At 35.2% G+C, this 17375-nt stretch overlaps 1 protein-coding gene across 1 annotated transcript in view; it reads left to right on the forward strand.

The window, feature by feature from the left end:
• Positions 1–1998: 1998 nt before the first annotated feature.
• The window catches only part of LOC106135818 (inactive dipeptidyl peptidase 10), a 105868-nt gene continuing 90491 nt past the window's right edge, over positions 1999–17375 (forward strand). The window contains exon 1 of the mRNA XM_060951164.1: positions 1999–2145. The gene's annotated coding sequence lies outside the window, so the exon portion shown is untranslated. The remainder of the gene's footprint in view (positions 2146–17375) is intronic.

Consider the following 17375-nt stretch of genomic DNA (forward strand, 5'->3'; position numbering starts at 1 on the left):
ATCTCAACTTCTAGATCTTATGTTTTGGACCAGAAAGGTTACAATACATAAAACCTTAAGGAAGTATGACGTGAAACTGTTCAACTGATTTTGATGGATTTTTTACGAGGCGGCTTATTTGAATTTGTAAATTGAAACGTGCAAATTTGTCGTCGTCGTCGAGTGAAGAGTAGTAAGATTTTGTATCAAGTTTCTGTTTCAAGTTCAAATTCATTCAACAGTGGTGGAGATTTCTTATATTTTGGTAGGTTCACATCCAGTTCTCATTACGATAATGGGGGAAATTGACAAGGCAAGTGTAAAAGGGAAGGGAATGTCAAAACGGTTAGGCCGAGAGGAGCATAAACCGAGAAACTTATGTGAAAAGATTCAAGTATTCAGGAGTAGTGATAAGTCGAATGATGTAGATGTATAGGTCTCTGCCTAACATCATTTCCGGAAAAGAATCCCTGATTTTATCAAATAGGTGAAGATATTTAGATTATCCCTTACAGTAGTAAAATTAACTTTTGAAGATATAAAACCTTTTCCAATGTTTATTATTTTAATGAAAAAATTACAAGCTACAATACGTATAAATGAGAGAAAGAGAGAGAGAGTTAAGCAATATAAAAAAGTCCATTAGAGAAAAAGCCTCTATTAAAAAATATGCACTAGGAATACATAAACATCAAGTAGGTCATTAGCGAGAAAACTGGCTTAAATAAAAGTTCAGCAACGATTTAATTTCGTATTTGAAATTGGAACCGTAAGGTAATGGCGGCACCAGGCATCTCTTTGAATCTGTACTTCCAATCCAAGTTTATGAACGCAACGAACTAATTAAATTTCACACGGTGAACTGAGTTCAGGTAATTGTAACAGAAATCTTATTTTTTTGCAGCTTCCTGTCATGCGTTAATATGAGAATAAAATTGTTAGCTATTTCAATTTAAGCATAAATTTATTGAGGTTGTGGCAAGTACCTATCAAGAAGAAGTCTCTGTCTATCCCTCCGAAAAATTAACACATATTATCACGTCATTATTCCTAACGGAGTCTACAGAGTCAATAGAGACAAGATTCGTATATAATTGAATTTAATTATTGAGCGCGGGAAGAAAAACAGCACGTCCTACATACATATACTTAATCACGTCTATATCGCTTGCGGGGTAGATAGAGCCATCATTCTTGATAAGATTGAAAGGCCGCGTTCAGATCGCACAATTATTATCTTCATTACTAGACATTACCAGACACTATTGAAGCAAGCTTAGTTAAGGTCGTCACAATAATGAAATAAACCAATTAAATTAATTAGTATGCATCTCAGACCGCAAGACAGGGATGGCGTTTTACAGATAAGGGTGTGTACAGCTGAAATGAAAAACAATAGGGCACTGAAAGTATGTTCACAGTTTCCACACTACACAAAGGATTCGGGGTCACGACGTGAGCTGGGAAAATCACCCGCATTTTGGGGAGATAAACTTGTTATAACTTAACAGACATTGAAAACATTACTAAATGATGAGGTAAAAACCCAAACATGAAGCTGTAGACGAGAATGAGCTTTAAAAAGAGAGGGCAGAAAATTCGATAATAGCGATTAAAATGTAATTTTAATGACATGCTATTTTTCTTGCTTCATATAAATTGGTTTCAAACCGAAATATTTAGAATCGACCCAATAAAAATATTTAGAATATTATGACGGCCTTAATTTTTAAGAACAGACACCTACTAAGTAATTTTTTGAAATGTATAATACTCCTTTGCTGAATTTGTTAAGCGCTCGGTTATATTAATATTGAAATATTATTTACGAGTATTAAAAGTAAAACTGTATCAACAATAAACCGGGAAAATTGTAAAATCGATTTCCCCGCTTGCAACATCGTCCGAAAACCGGGAACCGAGCTAGCTCGCTCTCTGCCGTCAGTCGACCGCCGGAGCTCATGCTCGAAACGCGTCCGGTTATTAGAAAAAACCGGAAAATTCGGTCCAAATCGAACACCAATTTTAACAGTAAAATTTCGACCGTGTAAATAAACTTTAGAAATTTCGGTGTAAATTTCGTTCTATTTTTAAATTAGGTTGTGATGAGTGCACAGGATCGTATCCAGGGATATTAAAACAGGCTGTTAGCTGAACATTGGGCAGGTGATAGTCTTACATTATTTATGGTATTTCTCGAGTTGAAAAATGTTTTGTGTTGAATGTAACCTATTTGTCTTTCTTTTTTTAAATAATTTTAATTTGAACTGAAATATGAACGGAAAACAGTTGACCATTTTTGAAATAAGGTAATAGCGTAACATAGGTACCTACTATTAAATAAATTTTGTATTAAAATAAACATTTTCTACTCGAGAAATTTTGTTATTAAATATAGAAATTAATAATATTTGAAATCAAAAATAGACCTAATTCTTCACATCATGAACCTGTGCCAAATTAGTAGGTCAAAGTATCTACATTTAGATTGCATGTATATTGATTAATGTTTATTCAAATGATTTTAATGGAATTAAATAAACATTCAATAGCGAGTATTAATTTAAATTCAGAAAGTTATAAGTATTCTATTTTCAAAAGCTGTGAAAAGTAAGATCTGATGAATACAATGACGAAAAATAATCAATTGAAAACCCAATTACAAAATACATATACTCTGCCTACCTCTCCAGGAAAGGTGCAATGTGTGAATAAATATAATGTTTTTTTCACACATCACCAAAACTTCCGGAGGTTTGAGGCACTTTTCAATTTTGTATTTGTATTTGTATATAGAACACGCGTATGTTTTATCCCATTTAGTATATACTTTAGATATATGTATACTAAGTTAATTCCACGCGTACGACTTTAGCGGGAAAAAGCTTAGTAATTAATATTTTAAAAAGTTGCCACACTTCAGCGAGAAACTCCGAAATTTGAGTAAAAAAATAACACTCTTAAGTTCGGGCGGATCAAAAAGTTTTTAACAAAATTAGGAAACCACTTTAGGTTGGCGCTTTATTAAAATGCAAAATTATTTTTGTTTTTTAATGCCTGTTAGAATTATTTTGGAGTTCCATTTTCTTGTCTCTATTATTTAAGGGATTCCGATTAAATGGCGATTTTGTTTTACTTTATTAACCTATTTACAATAAATCATTCCTGCTGTTCTTGTAACTCCCGAAATTCTCACTGAAACGGGATTTTTCGATGTACGCCGGCAAAGCCGCGGACATGCTCTAGTTTACCATATGCAAAAACTCTATCACTATGTGTTAGATTAAAAGCATGATATTTAAGAGATATGCTGTAAGTTTTCATTGAAAAGCTCCAACTAATGGCGAATTGCAAATTTGAGCATACAAAAACTGACCACAATCTTTAAAACTTCTGAAACGTCTAGTTTTATCAACCTCCCTAACTAAAAAGACGTTATACTTACTACTATGCGAAATACTAGGGCAGCACAAATTATGTAGATCCAGAGAGCTGCAAGCCCAACACAGCTCAAAGCATCGTATATGGTCGTAATTGCTTCCTGTAGGGAAACACGGCGTGTGAAAAACGACCCACCCCCTTCTCGCAGCTACCAGGCTGCCATAAATTTGAAGAGGCAAGATGCAATTAACTTTCCTCGGGTGCACAACAGAAAATAGTTTTCGCTTCCTACGAACGAGAAATGTAGTCGGGCTTTCATTGAGCTTTGAAGTCAATTTAGTTCTATATTAAAATTGGACTTTGGATGTGAAATGCATTTTCCTTGTGCTGTAAAAGGAACTTCGTGTAAGTAATATATTTTTTATACAACATGATAGTAATCTTTGAAGTGGATTGCAATAGTAACATAGAATATTATTTTTCATTAATATGTAATGTAATGAAATTTCATTTAGTTCTGAGAGGGGAATAAATAGTAAACCCTAGGCTAATCATAATATCTGTAGGAAGATAAGAAAAATGAAGACAGTAATTGTTTCTGAGTAGTCCAGAATTGAGATTTTACTCACCTTATTATTCATTCAGTGTTAATATTCAGCCCACAGCTTCGCCCACGTGAAATGAAATATCTCCTTCTCGAAGGAATTTCGGGATATCCCGCCTTACATGATCGAAATAAAACACTTTTCAAATTTAGCCGTGAGAAACATATTCTTATAGTTATTAATAAGGATTTATTGACTTCACGTGTTCTTCTCGTTCAGATAGTATAAGTCAATGTGGTAGATAGACAGTTAAAAGCCTTATTCACTATCACAATACATTTGTTGGACACACACATAATTATATGTATATGAGAGTATTAGATTATCTTTTTTTAAACGTAAAATAAGATCGTAACTTTTTTTTTCACGGTCCTACGCAAACAGAGAGTAATCCATCAAAATCGGACGAAAGAAAATCAATAGAACTCTGGAAGCGGTATGTTACCATTTAAGTTGCTATGCTCATTCAGAGTTATGAATAATGAATGGCCACTTTTTACACGACTTTGTCAAAAGAAGTGTTAAGTTTTTACCGTGAAATATGTAAACAAGGAGGTATTGTTTAGTTTTTGTCTCGACGTGGTTGGGTAAAAAATCTGTGCTGGGATATAAGGCAGGAATAGTGGCAGGTGGAAACATGACTGAAATATAAACTTTTTTAATAGTTTTGAAGTGATAATTTAAAAGAAATATACCGTCACATCAAAACTGCTTTATTTACGAAGTCCCCAAAATAACTCTTTAAGACTGGTATTCAAATTAAAAAAAAAAAACTTATTAAAAAGTAAGCTTAGTAACATAGTTTTTTTTCTAAATCATACTATATTATTGTAGCGATAATACGGTTTATAGTACACATGCCTTTACGAGTAATAACTCGGAAAACTTAGAGAGTTCTCAAAAAATTGTCTGATACTATAAGGGCTGCGTTTTCGCCATTTGACTACGGAGCCCTAAAATGTAGAGTTTTTCGTTGAAGTACTAATCCCGACTGAATGCAAAATTCCGAGTACTGTATGCATGTAGATAGGTACCCCTAGTGTCAGGGTTTTCTTTTGTTAGTATTTCAGACCCGACATTTACCGTTCCGCCATTTTAGTTTTTAAAATTGAAAAGGTGTGTTGTTTACTCTTCATTCAAAGACTTCAAAAAGAAAGTTCTGCATTCGACTTGTATGTATGTTTCATCATGTATCTTTGCTGAACGTGGCCTTTCAGTTTTTGTGAGGCTGTTGGCTCTGCCTACCCCGTAAGGGTTAAAGATGTGATTCTTCTTTTCTTGGCTTGAGTCCAATTTGGGTTGAGGTTCCCCTGTAAAGGTTGCGGTGGTCAAATGGGTGTCGCTTCGTGTAATTATCCGACTCACCCAATCCAGGATCCATGGTCAAGAGTACATCCCGGGCTCCTCCCCAGAGTGGTGTGGATGTAACCGGGGCTATAGCCAGGAGGAAGAAAAATATCTATACCATAAATAATTTACGCCTTTTTTGAAGTCGGTGGGTAATAAATACTCGTATATTTATTGAGCATAAAGCCAAGAACAAAACAAAACAACATAACCTCAAAACACAGTTAGGCAGGGAGTCAAAACACAATAATCTTATACGAAATGAGCGACCGTATGACAAACGACGCTCGCACGGCGGAATGCGGGCATTTGTACAATAACTTCCTTATGAGAAATAAAGAAACAACAATAACAAAACGTGGAATCGTTTAGTGGCTATGGATATTTTTCTTGCGAAATGAAAGCTATTTTTGGAAAAGTTACAAGAGGTGTGAAATGGAAAGAGGTTTTGCCTATCTCTTCAGGAAAAAGGTGTGATTATATGTATGAGTTTATCTAGTGATCCGCCACGATTTCGCCCGTGGTAAACACATTGTACATTTTAACGGTGAAATAATTTTCATGGTCAGTTTAGATTTTCGAAGATAGCCCAACTAAGTTACAAACATTAATGTTAGTTTATATTTTGGATTAAAAACTATATTGAAACATAAAGATACAACAGCTGGACTTAAAGCTTAAAGCATAAAACTTTGAGGAAAAGACAAACAGATGGAATATTAGGTGTCAATTTGAATTCCAGATATAGAACAATGACAAAAGATTAAATTAAGTATTCTGGATCGTGGTCTTCGGCTGACCACGATCACTGTCACTTGGGACAAATGCTAAGAGGAGGATGATGATGATGTATTTTCTTTTACTCCCGTTTCCGTTCTGTATTTGACATGCAAATACATAAATTCACGCCCCTTTTTCATAGGGGTAGGAGAGACTAAATGTTTTCACTTATCACGATAACTGCATTGTTTTTCAGTTTGCCATGTAGAATCGTCGGTTTCGGGTACTCATTGATACGTTCTTCCTTTATGTTCCAATCTTAGCGTCCGAAATAAATTATTTTTTGTCGTCATCCTCGCCATGTCGGTTGCGTCCTTACTAGAAATATTTTTATCCAAAGAAAATAAATATTTTCTAAGCTCGCTACTTTTCTCATGGAGGGCGGATTAACCGGTCTCCGGTTTGCCGGAACGGATTTTCCGCATTTAATATAAGCCGGTTCAGGTTCCGATTTATGCAGTTGCTTTACTCCATCTACCTATCTCTCTCTAACTTGGGTTAACCAGAGAGATAGAAAGAGAGTGAAAATATAAGCCGATTCTGTTCCGATTTATGCAATTGTTTTACTTCCACAGAAGACCTTTATTATGTACTGGATGGATATTCGCAACACGTAATGCAGTTCGAAATAGAATGTTTTCTCTTTAAACTCTTTGTATTATTTTAAACGGAGCAGATAAGATATTTTTCAATCTGCAAGTTTAGGGCCACATAAATGTGATGGATATTTCAGTTCTTAGGATCAACGAAAGAGATCAGAAAGTTATTCGCAAAATAACAATGGGATACGGTTACCTATATCTTTCATAGGGTGATATTTTACGAAGTCTTTCTTTACAATGCTAAAATTTGTCTAAATTTAATTAAAAACCACAGATTATCTTAGTAAATACTGTATATTTATTGTATGTATTATGTACTAGGCCCACATGAATGTGATGGATATTCCAGCTTTTGAGATCAACGAAAGAGATTCGATATTATTTGTTGACTTCGGATCTCCACAGAATAACAATGAGCTATAGTTATCCATAAATCTTTGATAGTCATTCGTAGTTTTATTTTATTTACGATCAGATTTATGAAAAAAATGGCGGACGGTGTTTTAGGTGCGATACTACTTATTGGTTTATATTATGCGCCATCTTTTTCGATGACTTGGACCTTTTTCCACCTGAATAAATCTATTAATAGGCCTTTGTATACTTACAATGGAGTCGCAAAGGTTAAAGATACTAGATATTTTTTATTATCTTTTATAAGAAAATTTTCTGATAATTTAAAAACACTCATTCTTATAACGAAATTATAACAAATGTGGACACTCCCATATCATAAAATTTTGCGACTTAAACAGTTTTTGTATACAATGTTTATAAATTGCCCGTTTTTTCCGCTTTTGCCAAATGCATTAAAAATAACGATTAAACTTACCTAAACCGAGTAAAAAATATTTTCAACTAGCTTTTGCACTTTGCGGGGATTTTTTCATAATAATAATAACCTATCTTCTTCCTCAGGGTCAACTCTATTTCTGTTTCTGGTCAACCAAATTTCATCAAAATCGGTTCCGGGCTTTAGGCGTAACAGACAGACAGAGACACTGTCGCATTTATAATTTTAGTAGGGTAGTAAACATGCAAGTGTAGCGGCCGCAAGTGTGCTACGGTAGCCCCTGTGCTACGAGGTGGCTACGATAAAGCTACGATGACGCTGCGATGACGCCTACGAATATTCTTCTTTTAGGCGATGGATTAGCAATCTGTTAATCTCAATTCTGTCATTAAGCCATACCGCTGAACGTGGTATATCAGTCTTTGCGAAACTATCCTAAAATATCTTTGAGACATTAGCGGGGTTTCGAGCAAATCTGAAACGTGTGGTTCCCGAACCTTTAGAAGAAGAATACTCCGATGACGTAAAAGGCGATTAAGGAGATACGCGCACAGGGCTTTCCCAGGTATAAGACGTGATTTTATATATGTGATATTCGTACTAGCAATCATATGAAATTAATACACATCCGAAATCCATTACCCTCTTTCTGCCCAGTTAATAAATAATGAGAAATGTTGTACATAACGTATGAAGCAATAACGCTTGTTTTCTAGTTGAGCCACATACAGGATGCTCCAACTTTAGCCATAATTCAGCGGCGTCGAAAGGCGGAGTTTGCATAGTTTTGTTATGGAGACTGTACTTATATATGTATCTATACGTAGATATAATCACGTCTTTTTACAGGGTAGGGTAGAGCCAATAGTCTCACAAAGACTGAAAGGCTACGTTCAGCTGTACGGCTTAGAGATAGAATTGAGATTAAACACTTTAAATTGTCACCGAATTTTTTATAGGTTTGCTATTTGCTAAAGGTTGCGAATGCTATTAGTAATTTAGCATTTTGTCCACCTATTGACTTTTAAAGCTTAATGAAGTTTTAAATAAATAACAATTAATAAATAAAAGGGATGAATTTATTATTAAAATACTTGCTTGATCAAAACATTAAGTTGTATTCACACAAACCGATTTGTAACATATCATACTTTTATCGATACAATTTATGTGCCCTTCCGAAGTTGTACGAGTTATTTATCGACGATAACAGGCCTTATAATTTTGTTTTGGCCACTTCGACTATCGTTGGGAAAGTATTATTATTATATTTGGCAAATATAACGTTGGCGAACGATGTGTGGTTCCTTAAGAAAGGACCACTTTATTGCTCCCTTGATGTTGTAAAAGGCGACTAAGAGAGCGAGGCACCTTCATCTAATGCACATATTAATCTTGTGGTTCCCGGAACCTAGAATACTCGTAGAACCACTTAATCTCTCTCCCATGGATTCCGTAAAAGGCGTAAAGATACCATAATCTTATATAGTTAGGATTGCGGAGGTCAGATGGTCAGATGCTTTGTGTAAAAACCTGACTTACTCCAGGACCATGATCAAAAGGCGCACTCCGGACTCCTCTCCGGAGAGTTGAGGATTTAACTGACATTAACACCAGGAAGAACATTGCTCATAAAGTAAAAAGACTAATAATATACTAGTTGAATTATCCGATACAAAATAAACTAAGTTCGGGCCTCCTCAAAAATGTAGGTAACCCCGGCACGTAAAGGTAACGGTTTCACGGAAAATTCTCGGAAAAACTGTTCATTTTCTCACAATTTGTATAAATATTTAGAGGTTCATGAATGATTATTATTTTTTTCATGGAATACTTACAGTACAGGGCTTATGAATAATTTTTTAAATTGTTTATTGAATACACATATCGTTGTTGTTTGCTAAGTGGGATGGGAAGATGTAGTCTCTGCCTACCTCTCCGGTAAAGCGCACAACAATTACGCCAATTGTCTGTATGTATATTATAAAAGAATTTTTTCGCCTGGCTTTTTATTTTGGTTAAATCGTTCTTGGAGAGGAGCCCAGGGTCCACCAAAAGTAAAATGAAATTTTATATTGCATTTTGTTTTGGTTCATAATTTTCGTTTAGGCGATTGGCTAGCATCCTGTTACTATCTGAATCTCAATTGCATCACGAAGCCATCCAGCTGACCGTGGCCTTTGACCTTTTCGTGACTTGGCTTGAAGAAAGACATCTCACATGTATGTATAAATTTTAGGGACATCAGATTTTCGGTCACTGCTTTGATTATTAAAAGAATTTATATAAAATGAAGCTGGTTTTAAAATGGTAGTTCATCCAAACTTTGTACCAAAATTATCATTATAAAAAAGTTAACTTAGATAAAAAGCTTTATTAACTTGGATATTTCAAATCTATTCTTAAATCCAATGTCATTCATATTTCTCTTCATAAATGACTTAAGTCTTAACTGAAGCGTTTCATCTCTGAGATCGCGTCTGTTTATACAACCTGTGAATGAGAGGTCCTTATGCCGTCTGCTATTGCGAAAATGGGACAGAAAATATAAATAATTCATGTTTAGACTCACTGCATTGTCCCTAGCAGGTATAGAGGAGAGACTTTTGTCTTAAGGAGAACGCGCATTGTGAAAGGTCAACTGTCCATTTTCTATAAAAAAAGAAACATGGTATCCCAATCTTTGATCATCATTTTTTGAAGAAGAGTATAAACCTTTCTTTGAACTAAACATAAACATTTGCAATTTCAAGGAAATTGGCATCATCATAACACAAAATTTGTATGAAGTTGAATCAAGATAAACTTTCATTAATAAGTCAGGCTAAATCAGTTAAAGATCAAACATTCCGACAATTGGAATCGCTTTTGACTTGAAAATTCAAGAAAAGGAAATTTTTGATATGGGGCTACAAAGGAATGAGCGAGACAAGATGGCGGTTGTATTGCATTACGAATAGTCAATAAATTAATTTTTGCAATTAAAATCAAATGAAACAGGGCAAAAATATATTTTTTGTATGTATGTTAAAAATACCGAACCGCTTTTCTGATTTTGATGAAATTTGGTAGATATAAGGTATTCCAAATTTTCAAGTTGGTTAGGCGTTAAAATAGATTCGAAAGTTTGCAAGATATTAATGATAATGTTTAAATATATGACTGTAGTACAGAAGTTTGTTACTAGTGGCGCTGGAAATAATCGCGAGGTCAACGTTCTTGGTGTACGACTAGCAATTTTGGTCTCTTCTGGGCTTTATCTAAATAAAAAACACGTCAATAATAAAAAATACATACATGCATACATATTGTCAAGTCTATATCCCTTGCGGGGTAAACAGAGCCAACATTCTTGAAAAGACTGAATGGCCCCGTTCAGCTATTTGGTTTAATGATAGAATTGAGATTCAAATAGTGACAGGTTGCTAACCCATCGTCTCAAAAAGAATCCCAAGTTTGTAAGCCTATCCCTTAGTCGCCTTTTACGACATCCATGGGAAAGAGATGGAGTGGTCCTATTCTTTTTTGTATTGGTGCCGGGAACCACACGGCAATAATAAATATATACATATATATTCGCAATCGAGACTATGCGCTCTCTACGTTTAAAATGAACTCTGTGTAGGCAGTAGTGACATTTACAGATCTTTTATTCAGTACTATGTAATGACGTTGAATTAGGATCTTCTAAATGAAGTAGTTTGAACTTGGTTGAAATGATCAGAGATTTATACGATAACAATGGTTTTAATATAACTTTGAAGATCGTGGGATCGTTTTTCAAATGGCTTTAAATGTAACGTTATCTCGCATCCCAAACTTAGCAGGTTTCAGTTTGGGTAACATCGGATTTCTTATTGTATTCCAAAGCTTCTACGACCCACGAATCGAATCATAAGGTTAGCTCAAATTCTGGTGTGCCAGAACGTACCCAATATATTAAAATAATCATAAAAATCATAAAATCTTGTATATTTCTCGTTCGCCATTTAGTCACCTGTCTGATTTTATGTGAGGATGAAATGGACCGCAAAAATAGTCTTCAACCAATCACCAACCTTAAACACATTATACTTAAAGTCTCTTTTAATTCAACAATATGAAACAACAGGGCCGCATTCAGGCCTAATTAATAATTCGGTTTTCATCGTATTAAGGCTGAAAAAATCCATTGTGAGTTACAAATAACGCAATTACCATCTCCACGGCGTGGAAATTCAATTTTTTTACCCACAATGTAAAATACTGCCCTGTAATTTGTACGGCCCATTGTTTTAAAGTGTTTAATTAATGCTGTTGCGGTACATATTATTATATCTATAAAATTTCTTGAAAATCAGACCAGCAGTTCAAGTTATCGCGTTACCAATATACATACATACAAGAAATGTATTTTCACCTCAAGTTCAACACAAAGACGTATCAAGATTGTTACGAATAATTTCACACCTAAAAAATATAAATGGTCTATATTCTGTGACTCCTTGCGCATTACCCGATTAAGAATATTAACGGCCTGACCCACAACGCTCTAAATCTGCTCCCTATACTTCCCATATGTAGTCAAGGCATTACAGTGTATCCTGTAATCAACGTGTTTGCCCATTAAGCTAAGTGGCTTACGAACTTGGTGCTTGGAAAATTACAAGTTTAGGAGTTCAGCGCGCATTTGACAAGCCGCAAGTTTGCAACAAGTTGAATCTGGGACATTATCTGTGTTTGCCTACAAATTTTCACATTCATACTCTTTATATAAACTAGGTGCTGCTTGCGATTTTGTCCGCCATTAAAGCCCCTTTTAGACAGATCATAATCAAAGGAGCACCCCGGCTCCTCTCCAGAATGGTTAGGATCTTACCGGGATTGATGGCAGGAGGTTGATGGTGATTAGTAGCTATCAGGATAACATAAAATATTAAGAGTCTGAACTCCTGGTAGTGCCTTATAGGGGCTAACGTTAGAAGGAAATGTGTGTTTTTAGTTTTTAAGTTTTAATTAGGTATTTGAAGTTTTAATTTTGTAGAACTAAACAATATTATCTCTTCTTCTTTCTGGCGGTAGTCCCGGTTATATCTACACCTTTCTTGCTTTTGTGAGTTATGTTCCTCAGCCATGTGGTCGTAGTAGGATTTGAACCAGTTCCACAAGCATTTCTTGCCCAATTTAGACTGTCACTTTAACCCTTCGACTACCGGCGCTCTCTAAATCCAACCAAACAATATTATATTTGGCCAGTTCAGATGCTGCATGATTGAGCAGCCATCCGGGTGGAATCTGACTTTGAATTAGTTATACCTGAATAAACCAAGTTATAATGGAGGGTTGGTTCCATACTGTAAATTTGTGAGTATAAGTTACAACAAGTTTCTTTAAGTGTATTAGGGGCTGGCGATTTTCTTAGAGCTAACAATTTTTAGCTTTGTCTCAGTCTTAATGTGAAAATAAAGACTTGAAATGGTGTGTACTTATTTTAAATTGACCAGTTCTATGTAGGTACTTACTTCCATTCTTATATTATATTAGTATTTAATACAAATGTCCATATGTTACTTTTTAAAGGAACGCCTTGACTGATCATTTAATGGTTAATAAGACGAGGTCACACATGGCTTATTTTTTCTGCAATTTCCCACGGGAGCGATGTTCCAAACACTAGCTAGTTTCATTTAAAATCCATTCTCATGCACCGGGTTAAGTTTAAAAATGCAGAGAATCGATGCTTCGTTAGAGTTGAGCAGTTTAATTTAATGATCGTAGTTTACTAGAATCTAGCAGGCAGCTAAGGTAAGCGTGCACCCAACAAATTGTAACTTTAAAGTTAACACTGTTGGTTCATTTTTAACTGTTAAAGTTGTTTACTCATTAACAACGACAGCTAAAAAATCTACTGACTAATAATAGATTTTCATTTGTCTACTAGTCTTTACATAGGTAGGTACTTATAATTCCGTCTTTTTCCCTTACGGGGTAGAGAGAGGCAACAGTCTTGAAAAGACTGAAAGATCACGTGCAGGTGTATAGCTTAATGATAGCCCATCGCTTTAAAGATACAAGATAATTACTTACAATACTACCTAAAAGTACCAAAATACGGATACTTCACATTTTCCGTAGAAATTATTAAATTGAAAGAGACAAAATATTCCACATTATTATGATTTTATTAGAATGAAACGACGTTCACAATTTGAATTTTAAAATAACATTTTCCTGCATCAATTCCAAATTCCACGTATCACAAATTCCATTCCACCGATTTGATTCGATCTACATCGTCTCTGCGCTCCTGGTATATGAATAAAATATTCCTGGGAGACAAGAGCGACAGTCCTTTAGTAATATTGATGGCAGTATAATGTAACTCTTGTATATTCCTGGCAGCCTGCTCAGCCTAGTAAGTTTTGACCTGCCAGATAAACGTGGCCCTTGAGACTTCTTCCTAGGCTCCATCTACTCCGTGAGGGACAAAAACGTGATATGTGTGCGCCGTGTGGTTTCGGCATTATAGAATCGGACCATTCCATATCTTTCCCATGGATCTCGTAAAAGGCGCCTAAGGGATAGGCTTATAAAACTTAGGATTCCTCTTGGCTAGTATCCTGTCACTATTATTTTAATCTCAATTCCATCATGAAGTCATACAGCTGAACGTGGCATTTCAGTCTTTTCGAGACTGATTACTCTGTGACTGTGACTATATATATATCTATGTATATGTATATTCCACCAGTTCGACAGTAGGATCTTATACAATTTACAAATCCAGTCACGACTTACTTTTATCCTTTTTTTGGCACATTTTGGTTAAATTGTCAAATAGCCTAATTCAAATTTTAGCATCTTTTTAACCTTTTGTGAGCGTAAAGAAAGTCTCCAAAATCTTGAAACTTTTAATACACTTGTAATTCTTGAACTTTAAAGGTAATTTGTGATTAAATTGTCAGATACTTAATAATTTCAAGAGAGTCGGTGTAATTAGAAAACGCATATTGGACTTGAAACTGCAGAAAAGATTATAATTAATGATGATTCGTCATCTTATACCACACGCAGTTTTTGGCACAGTTTTAAAGCTATCAAAATAATCTCAAAATTAAGGTGTAATATGAAACGTTATAGTGTCATCAAAACTATAATTTGCTACGTAACATTCATCAGTAGGTACTGACAACTTCCATAGTCTTATACGAGTAGGTATTATTCAAAATCATATATACTGCACGCACACGCTAGTTCCATTACAAAATATTTCATAATCGTCTTATCGGCCCGTTTTTAATAGAATTAGTTAGCCAGGTCATGGTATTAAATCGATAGTTCATTCCGGCCTAGTGATTCATCTTTTTTTATGATTAATGGTTGGGGATTTTTTTACACGAATTACATATTTCCCGAGCAGTTTCCAAGTAATACTTTATGTTGGGAAATTATTTTAAACCGACTTTAAAAAAAGGAGGAGGTTCTCAATTCTATTTTTTATGTACATATGTTACCGCATATTACGGCATATATGCTTTTTAATATCTGGAGAAAGAATATGTTATGTGATTGATTTTCAAATGAACCAAATTGATTTGTCAGGAAAATATGCTAGAGGTATGTTATAGGACTAAAACGTATATAAAAATTATGGAAACCAACTAAGGAAAAAAGCAGTTTCAAGGGGGCCAACGAATCGATAAACGCCAGGAGGATAAAGATACATATAATACCATGCCTCTTTCTCGGAGAGGTAGGCAGAGACTACATCTTTCCACTTGCCACGATCCCCGAGCATACTTCTTTCGCTTTATCGATATTCACCACTCTCTATCTGAAGAATGAGGATTTTATAATCTGGATGTACGGTCGCGTTCATAATTGCAGTCATAGTTCGCAAAACTTTATAGCTTGCACTCACCGCTATCACTCACACATTCACACAAATAACACAATAAACAAAAAGCGGTGAAGCGTTGGGTAACGCGCCATCAATGAGGGTAGTGTAAGAATGGGCCGCGCAGCGGCCGTCGTCCGCTTATCAACACAGCGACACGCCACACAGCGGAGATCCATGGTGGAACAGTACGAAAATAATGGCTTCATACCGACCTGAAAATTTGCGGAACAGTTCGACACATCAGTGGTTACTATTCGTCAAGTTTGCACCGTGAGGGACTACACCACTAACGGCCAGCAAGAAAGCCGTATTTATCCGAAATAAATAACCAAAAACGTATAGAATTTGCTCGGCGGTATTTGGATTTTGACTGGAAAAAAGCGATATTTACGAACGAAAAGTTCGTTTACGTCATCGCAACACGGTAGGCTTCATTTATGGCGAAGAAATGCAACTAGGTATGAAGAAAAAAATATTGTGCCAAATATGGAGTCTGGACGCATATCTGTAAATATGTGGGGCTGGATGAGTGCTGCTGGACCTGGGGAACAGGTGTGGATAGCAGGACGCGCTACAGCTGCTCATTATGTGCAAGTGCTGGAAGAAACCATGTTACCAACTGTGCGGTGTATTTATCCGATTGATGATATGCCAACAATATCATTTGTGCAAGACAACTGCCCTGTGCATCGAGTCCAAATAGTGCGTGAAAGCATCTGCCAGTTTATATTAAAAATACTAATTACTTAGATAGTATTTTAAGGACAGCTTCAATATCTTTTTTTTATGAAAACGAATAATTAAGCTGTAACCTTAACAACAGGAGATAAGTGGATGATACAATTAGTGTAATATGCTGTATGTATAGCTTTATATAATCATCAATATGTAAACAAAACTATACCTAGGCAAACTGTTTCAATAAAAGTTACTAATTTTAATTATTGAATGTTTTATTTTGCTCCCTCTTGTTTAATATTTCTTGCTGATTTCCGTGTTTGAAGACACGGGTATTGTAATTCTTAGATATCAGTTAGTTAGTTAGTCAGTCAGTTACTTAAATCAAATGGCACCTTGAAACATTAAAAATTTTTAGTAACACCAAAAAAAATTTTTTTTAAGTAGGCAAAAAGTCCTTGATTAACTTCGGAATCCAAGTAACGCTAGTAACTAGAACAAGCGAGTGTGAGCAAGCGAGATTATCTAATACATCTTAGATCTCACTTGCTCACACGAAGTAATAAAATTTCTACCCAATAACTTTTATAGGAACCACTACCTATGTTAGAGTCGAGTGCAGACAAACTTTCAACCTTATTGAAATGATATAAGTCTGGCAGTCGCAGGCTTCCCTCTATAGGCAAATCTTATGCAAATAATGAGAGACGACGATATCTCGATCGACAATTATCGGGCCCAGTTCGGCCATCGTTAATTACCCTCTCTTTCTGTTTTGTTATGTTATATGTCATAGAATAATAAACTGTTTTACTTAGTAATCATTGGTATTAAAGACCGTATTCATTTGATGGAATATTTATTCTTTTTAAAGATGCATGTGTGTGTGTGTGTATCTAGTGGAACTACAGTGCACGCTATTTTAACCCGTAAGAATTTTAAAACTATGACTGCAGATATGAACGCGATCGTACATACATACATATAATCACGACTTTATCCCTTACAGACAGACAGAGCAAATTCTTAAAAAACTAAAAGACCACGTTCATGTATCGCTTTTAATGGAATTGAGATGAAAATAGTGACAGGTTGCTAGCCCGTCGCCTAAAGGAAGAATCCCGAGGTTGTTAGCCTATCTGGGTATAAAGCCTATAATAATTTAGAAGGTTTTCATAAAATTCATATTATCTACAAGATTACTTCCTCCGAGTTCTGAGGTCTCCTTTTAATTCTTTTAATTAAATCCCTCGGGGCGATATCCCTTATTTTTAGCCTTTCATTTAAGAACTTTATTTTTACGGCCTCCGTAAACGGGGTACTTGTACGGT

The sequence above is a fragment of the Amyelois transitella genome, chromosome 24 (genome assembly GCF_032362555.1).
Source record: "Amyelois transitella isolate CPQ chromosome 24, ilAmyTran1.1, whole genome shotgun sequence".
In the NCBI taxonomy this organism is placed as follows: domain Eukaryota; kingdom Metazoa; phylum Arthropoda; class Insecta; order Lepidoptera; family Pyralidae; genus Amyelois; species Amyelois transitella.